Here is an 8,388-nt window from a genome sequence, read left to right on the forward strand (position 1 = left end):
TTTCCCTCTCTCTCTCAAATAAATAAATCTTTTTTAAAAAGTAAACATAAATTTCAACTCAGAAGTAGGCACTTTTTTATTTACGTTGTTAATGGTGGTCAAATTATACAGGGGACATATCCTAAGTGGGTTGTGATTTCCTCATTCATTTCTTCTCTTTCTCCTCAAAAACATAAACACTGTAGGACTTCCAAGAATAACTCACGTACTGAGTCTGGAGAGTGAAGAATTTGGAGCTCCTGCTGAGGTGTCGCAACTGCTAGGACCATATAAGTGGTCCAAGGTCTAGATATGTCATTGCCTAGGGGCCAAGATGACTTGTCCAAAGAAGATATTTTGAAGTTACTGGAACTCATGGAGACTAACCTTCCATGCAATGACAGCCACATATTCAGAACAACCCAGTCAGATGGACTGGGAAAAAGTAGCTTTTGAGGATTGTTCTGGAGAAATGCACAAGCTCGAACGGTTGGAGACTTCTTACCACATGAGAAAATTTCGCACTTTGAAAGAATTAGTTCTGGAAGCTAAGGAACATGTTGAAAAGCCCTACAGAAGCAAAAGACACAAGAAACACCCAGACTTGCCCAAGAAGCTCCTGACTGCTTTCCTTTGCTTCTTCAAAGAGAACTGGTCCCTGTACTCCCAAAAATATCTCAAGCTGAGCAACCTTTAGCTGACCAACCTCTTGTCTGAGGAATACAAGGAGCTGCCAGAGCAGATAAAGCTCAAATATTTTCATGATTTTCAGAATGAGAAACAGGAGTTTGAGGAGAAACTGGGTCAGTTTAAGACAGAGAACTCTGATCTATTCCAGAGCTCCAAGAAATCAGATGTAACCAAGAGGACCCCAAAGAGGCCAAGAGAAGTTTCAGAATCATGGGCAGGAAGTGAAGTCTCCCCTGAAACCCATTTTTCCAAGAGGATGAAATTCCACAAAGAACTCAAGAAGCCCCCCATGAAGAGATATGAGAAATTCCACCAAGATTTATGGTCAAATTGGGACCTGAAAGATGTGCCCCTGAGGGAGTGCATGGTGGAGATTGGCAGAGGCTGGCAGTGAGTCGCCCAGAACCAGAAGGAGCTTTATAAGTAGCAGGCTGAGGAGCTGCAGAAACAGTACAGGATGGATCTGGATCACTGGCTCAAGAGCCTGTCTTCTGAAGAATATGCTGCGTACAGAGAGGTCACACATACCAAGCATAAAAACAGGAGCATGAGGGGAAACCCAGACCCTAAGATCAGACAGACAGAGCTGCAGTGCCTGTCACCAAGGAGTCTGCAGGAAGGGCTTGGACAGGAGTCCAGGCGGCAGACTCCAGAGACCGAATCGTCAGAGACTACTAGGGGGAAATTCACATGCCTCATGGGGATCAGGAGAAAATGAGGAAGGGGAGGAAGGGGAGAAAGGCAGTGACTCCTCAGACTCCAGCAGTGGGGATAAAGATGGAGATTGTGAGTCTGGGGACAGTGGATGCAGCTCTTCTTCCTCAGGCGACTCCTCTGACTCAGACTGCAACTGAGTTTTGTGGGACAGAGAACTTTCCAGCAGACATCCAGGGCATCCTTGTGAAGTGGAAGAGCTCTTCTCCCTATCCCTGTTCATTTCCCTCCTTTTTATGTACATTTAATTCTTAGATCTCTGTGAGTCTTACTCATATCAAGAGATTAAAAATAGTGAAGTCGAGACAGAAGTATTGCTTAAAATAATTGTTTTTATTAAGGGAAGCATGTCACTGGCTGTGATGGATATGGACACTCTATTTCCAGATAATGGCAAGGAGTCTAAAACCCTTAATATGGTCAATGTTAGTGACATATTTTATTTTAGCCACTAATATAACTTCATGATTTTGCTGCTATAATTTCGGTTTTAAAACCTAGTTGAAGGGGCGCCTGGGTAGCACAGTTGTTAAGTGTCTGGCTTCTGCTCAGGGCATGATCCTGGTGTTCTGGGTTTGAGTCCCACATCAGGCTCCTACACTGGGAGCTTGCTTCTTCCTCTCCCACTCCCCTGCTCTGTTCCCTCTCTCGCTGGCTGTCTCTCTGTCACATAAATAAATAAAATCCTTTTTTTTTTTTTAAAAAAGCTAGTTGAAGAAGGTTAAAAAGGTATTCTCTAAGAGTAGCCATGAGTTGATCATTATAATGGTTTGATGATCAGTTTTCATTTTTCTATTCTTTCTACTTTTGTGAATGGGTAATTTTTTTCTATGAATAAAATATTGAAAACACAAAAGAATGGTATTCATTTTTTAATTTTTGAAAAATTCATAGTTTTATTTGAGTGCCTCCATAGCATCAAGGGATTATGACTTGGGACACTGCTGCTCTAGGTGGTGTCTGCATTTATTCCTGGCAGAAGCCTCAACTCCTTCCTGCTGCTCCCAGTACAAGTGATTCTCAGCTTTAACTTCCAGGATAGATAGATGAAAGGACAGATAGATTGACAGATGAATTAGAGAGATAGATAGAAAATAGATAGATGATCCTTGATACATAGATAAATAATAGATGATAGATAAATAGATAGATGATAGATAGATGAAAGATAGGTGATAGATTGATGATAGATGACAGATAGATATAGATAGATGATAGATAGATGATAGATAGATAGATAGATAGATAGATAGATAGATAGATAGATATGATAGAGATGCTAGGTGGCACAGTCGGTTAAGCATCATACTGTTGGTCTAGGCTTGGATCATGATCTCACAGGTAGTGAGATAGAGCCCAGAATAGCCTTCATGCTCAGTGGGTAGTCTGCTTGGGGATTCTCTCCCTCTGCCCCTCTTCCCACTCCTCTCCCTCTTTCTCTCTCTCAAATAAATAAATTTTTAAAAAGATACATAGATACACAGAAAGACAGATGAATACGCTCTTCTCTTCTATTGGCCTTTCCATGAATTCTTGTCCCAATACCACATTGGTTTCTTTATCTATTTTATCAGCATTTTTGGAAATCTATCTAAGGCTAGTGTTTTCTAATTATACTCTTTTTTCTCTGAATATTACTACCTATTTCCATATTGTAGTCTTATGAATATTAGTATCATAGAAGTAGTTATATCATTTTTATCTGAAAATAATTAAGGTTTGAATGTTTAGATGATTAGATATCTTAATTATTATTAAGTTATTTTCTAGGTAAATAATGTTTCAAAAATAATGGCAATATTTATAACTTTTATACCTTTGATTCCTTTCTCTTTCTAAATATGTTGGTTTGGAATATCCGGAACAATGTTAATTCATAGTAATATGCTTGTCTTACTTCTGTCTTTGAAGTTAGTAGGATTTGCAATGGCTTTAATTATGCTGATCAATATGCATTTGAAATAAATTTTACACTATTCAAAAAATAGCTACTTACTTATCATATTGTTATTTTTAACCTATCCTGCCTATTTTTTATTTAAAAAATCACTTCTCAGGGCACCTGGGTGGCTTAGGCAGTTGTCTATCTCAGCTCAGATTATGATCCCAGGATCCTGGGATTAAACCCCACCTCAGGCTTCCTGCTCAGTGGTAATTCTGCTTCTCCCTCTGCCCCTCCCTCCATCTAGTGCTCACCTTGCTGTCTCTCTCTCTCTCTCAAATAAATAAATAAAATCTTTTTAAAAAATCACTTCTCTCATGTATGAATGTTATGTTTCCTTAGCTATATTAATACTGGGAATTGGATTGTTGAATTACCTGATTTCAAGCCCACATCATATTCCAGAAATAATTTCCCACTTACTAAGCTGTATTGAAAAGATGAGTAGAGTTTGGGCAAACTTTCCAGCCTTTTATATGCTGGAAATATAACAGATACACAAAACTTCTGGCTATTAACTTCACTAACTCTTTTTCATGATCTAGAATTGAATGCATTGTTGTTCCAGATAGTAAGACCTGAGTGAGGGCAGCAGGGTGAGGGAAACAGGACTCTTACTAATTATTACATTAAAGCTGAAGGACTTCCCTGGGCTCTTCCTTAGAAAACTAAAAGATAACGTAGTTAAGAAGAAGGAACAGGGAGGAAAATCTCTCTCAGAACTTCCAGACACATAGACTGGACTAGATTAGCACTTAGGCTCTTGCATTCTACAGAAACTGAACAAAAATTGACTGGGAAATGTCAAGGAGTCCTCCATGTGCTGTCATGCGTGTGGTATCGGAAACACCAGAGGAAGGATAGGTATCTCTTCATGTCAAGGATGCTTGAACTGAGTCTCAGGAAGGTAGCAAGTCAGAGGGAGGAAAGGAGAATATAGAATTGGTTCCTACATTATCCGTTCATTGGGCATTCCTTTTCTTCAAGTACCATAAACTCTTGTTTTCCTCCCAGTCCCCTTCACTGCTTTCTCTGCCTTGGGGATCTGCATATTCTCCTTGTAACCTATATACCTTTCCAGCTTAAACCCTTCCTTTTATCTGCCATTCTTACACTAAGTCCACATATGTCTGCAAAACTCCTATCACAAAGTAGTGATCTCATTGACATCTCCACTACAATTTTCCTCTGGAACACCATTCTTGAAGTGTCAAAACCAGAATTCACCCCAAATCCCAAACATGCTTCTTTCTTGAGCAATGATCCGACCAATTACCCAATTGCACAAACCTTCCCATTCTACACTCATTGGTGTTTCTCTGCCTCATCTGCACCAGCACAAAGAAAGGGATCTACCCTCTCAACACCCAATTGTAAATGAGAGCTCCAGAAGGCCTATCAAGCTCTAGTGGAATTTTCCTAAATTATCTTGGCTAATTCAATTTTCTTCAGGCTTTAGCAGTTGTTACACACAGAATAAGGTATGAAGGACTCAGCTGTGGGAATGGGAATCACAGGACAGATCCAGCATCCCACCAGCGATGCGAAGTGCAAGGTTTGGGAATTGGGCAATGACTCAAGTAAGGCAGCCACTGGAGTAGTGTTGGGGGGGGGAAGGCCAAAAGATTTGATCTTGACTACTCATTACTGGTGAAAAAAACCCATGGAAGTAAAGGGGTGTCTGGGATAGATTTCACTCTGTAGGGGGAGAAGGATGCTGTGCAGAGGATGGAGCCCTCCCCTATAACTCTAGTGCTAATGTGGTGGGGAACTTGGGTCCTTGGGACAGTTCCACTGTGAGTGGAGAAATCCTGACATCCAAAGATCTTCAGGGACACGTGGGGTTCAAACTTCTCCAGAGCAGAGGCTATTTCCCTTGTTCTTCCAGAGTTCTAGGATTAAAGACAATTCTACATTTCCTCTGCACACTACCCTTTGTATATGAAAGAGGCAGCAGGTGAGAGAAAATGATTGAACTGAAAAGGATTGTGCAATTTTTGAAAAAGTGATTTGAACCACCAGCAAGACCTACAGAGGAAGCTAGGCCCTGCTCTGGAAGGAAGGGTCCCACTGTCTCCGAGGCTATGGCATCCCAATTCATCCCTAAGCTCCAGGAGAGCAGTGGAGGGCATGGCCATGCCTGTCTCCAGGGTGAGAGAAAAGCCTAGAAGGTCAGGGTCCCACTCTCAGATTCTCTGAGTTTCAAGCTTGGCTGGAAATCCACCAGGCAACTGCTGTGCACACCCTCTCTGGACTGGAAAGTGGGGTTGGTGGCTACTGCGTTCACCATCAGAGAGTAACCAGCCCCAATGGTCCTTCCCCCAAAGCCTCTTTGCACCAAACTGTCCCACACTCTCTTGGCCTAGTGACTTGTCCTGCTTGGGCCATGAACCTGCAGAGATGGAGGAAGGGTGTATTGGCTGGGCGGTTTTCCCGGAAAATAAAAAACGAAAAAGGGAAGCGAGGGCCTCAGGGAAAGACCCAGGTTTGTGAGACGACAGAAGGGAGAAAATAAAGGCCCACAAAAGGAGCCCGAGAGCGAACAGGGCTTGGCTGGACTGACGCAAAGAGGGGTCACCAGCGCTTTCAACCTTGGTGACCCTCCGGGCTCTGTGCACCTGCCTTAGAGGGAAATGCGGTTCACTCAGCCTGCCACCCAGGTAGGAGCCTTTCTCTGGATGCTGAAGTCAGTGATGACATGGAAAAGGTGGGGCGTTGATGGTGATTGCTTTCAGGGTTTAAAGCAAAACCTGGGATGTAGCTAAAGACCTCAGCCAAACCCGGAAGATCGCAGGAGGAATGCAGAGTGGGGGTGTCCCCGAAACAAAACCAAAACCTACTTCCTCCAATCCATGAGCATGGAATATTTTCCCATCTTTTTGTGTCTTCTTCAATGTCTTTCAAGAGTGATTTGTAGTTTATGGAATATAGATGATTTACGTCTCTGGTTGTTAATTCTGAGATAATGTATGATTTTTGGTGCTATTGTAAATGGAATGGATTCCCTAATTTCTCTTTCTTCAGTCTCATTGTTCGTGTATAGAAATGCAACCGATTTCTGAGCATTGATTTTGTATCCCACCACATTACTGAATTGCTCTATAACTCCTAGTAGTTTGGGGGTGGATTCTTTTGGGGTTTCCATATAGATTATCATGTCATCTCTGAAGAGAGACATTGTGACTTCTTCTTTGCCAATTTGGGTACCTTTTATCCCTTCTTGTTGTCTGATTGCTGTTGCAAGGACTTCTAGTGCTATGTTGAATAATAATGGCAAGAGTGGGCATCCTTGTCATGTTCCTGATCTTAAGGGAAAGGCTTACAGCTTTTCCCCATTGAGAATGATATTTGTTGTAGGCTTTCCATAGATGGTTTTTATGAGATAGAGGAATGTACACTCTATCCCTACACTCTGCAGTGTTTTAATCAGGGAAAGGATGCTGTATTTTGTCGACTGCTTTTTCTGCATCTATTGAGAGGATCAAATGGTTCTTGACTTTTTTCTTGTTGATATAATCTATCACACTGATAGATTTGTGAATGTTGAACCACCCTTGTATCCTAGGGATGAAGAAACAACAAATGTTTGAGAGGATGTGGAGAAAGGGGATCCCTCCTACATTGTTGGTGGGAATGCAAGTTGGTACAGCCACTCTGGAAAACAGTGTGGAGTTCCCTTAAAAAGTTAAAAATTGAGCTACACTATGATCCAGCAATTGCACTACTAGGTATTTACCCCAAAGATACAGACGTAGTGAAGAGAAGGGCCACATGCACCCCAATGTTCATAGCAGCACTGTCCACAATAGCTAAATCATGGAAGGAGCTGAGATGCCCTTCAACAGATGACTGGATTAAAAAGATGTTGTCCATATATACAATGGAATATTACTCAGCCATCAAAAAGAATGATTTCTCAACATTTGCTGCAACATGGATGGCACTGGAGGAGATAATGCTAAGGGAAATAAGTCAAGCAGAGAAAGACAATTATCATATGGTTTCACTCATTTATGGAACATAAGAAGTAGGAAGATTGGTAGGAGAAGAAAGGGAAGAAGAAGGGGGGATGAACCATGAGAGACTATGGACACTTTAAACAGAGGGGGAATGAACCATTAGAGACTATGGACTCTAGGAATCAAACTGAGGGCTTCAGAGGGGAGGAGGGTGGGGGAATGGGATACGCTGGTCATGGGTAGTAAGGAGGGCATGTATTGCATGGTGCATTGGGTGTTCTACACAAGTAATGAATGATGGAACTGTTAAAAAAAATAAAATAAAAATATACATATATAAAAAATCTAAGTCATCAAAGTTTTTAACTACATGACTATGTCAGGAATTCTTATTCATGAGAAAATAATTAATTGGAAAATATTGTGGCCTGATTTCTCTCCTATATAGAGCAAGACCTATAACTCAAGAACAACTTCCCATAAATTACCTCATGGGAACGGACATGACAAAGAAAGAGTGGCAAGTTCTGCCCAAATGACAGAGCCTAGAAATGGGCTACAGGACAGTCTCTTTTTAGTCCTCCTTTTCTTAGAATTTGAACATATGTCTACATTAGATTTTTTTAATAAAGAAAGAAATATCCTCTCTAGAATATGCAAAGTGAAATAAATTAGTTATTTCTGGCTGTCTTACTATAAACAATTCAGGTCTCCCTATTCATGAGTTCATGGTACTCTGTGCTTTTTGTAAACTGTTTAGATTTATTATTTGTATTACTGTCTTTTTATCTGTTTTATTTAATCAAACACATAGTTTTCATGGTATTTATTGTGTTGCCTTTTACAATACCGAGCTTTTCTGCTTTTGGCAAACAGAAATATGAATTTTCTTTAAAAAAACACATGCCTCTGGAGGTGCCTGCCTGGCCCTGTCAATGTCACAGTTTAGGGACCAACATTTTGAGTCCAAGGGAATTAGGCAAGATCCCTGGGTCTGGCGTTCTGGCAGCCAGAGTTCCAGGGCTGGAAGGCAGCCCATATTCTGGGTTTAGGTTTCCACAGTGGAATAGCCTTCCTCCAAGGAGATAGGATTTCCCAGAGAAA

The 8,388-nt window shown here is 41.2% G+C and overlaps 1 pseudogene; it reads left to right on the forward strand.

Moving 5' to 3' along the window:
* Positions 1-291: 291 nt before the first annotated feature.
* On the forward strand, positions 292-1,523 carry LOC148108785 (upstream-binding factor 1-like protein 1; annotated as a pseudogene).
* Positions 1,524-8,388: the final 6,865 nt, after the last annotated feature.

The sequence above is a fragment of the Ursus americanus genome, chromosome 16, assembly GCF_024610735.1.
Source record: "Ursus americanus isolate L20-20 chromosome 16, mUrsAme1.1.p, whole genome shotgun sequence".
NCBI lineage: Eukaryota > Metazoa > Chordata > Mammalia > Carnivora > Ursidae > Ursus > Ursus americanus.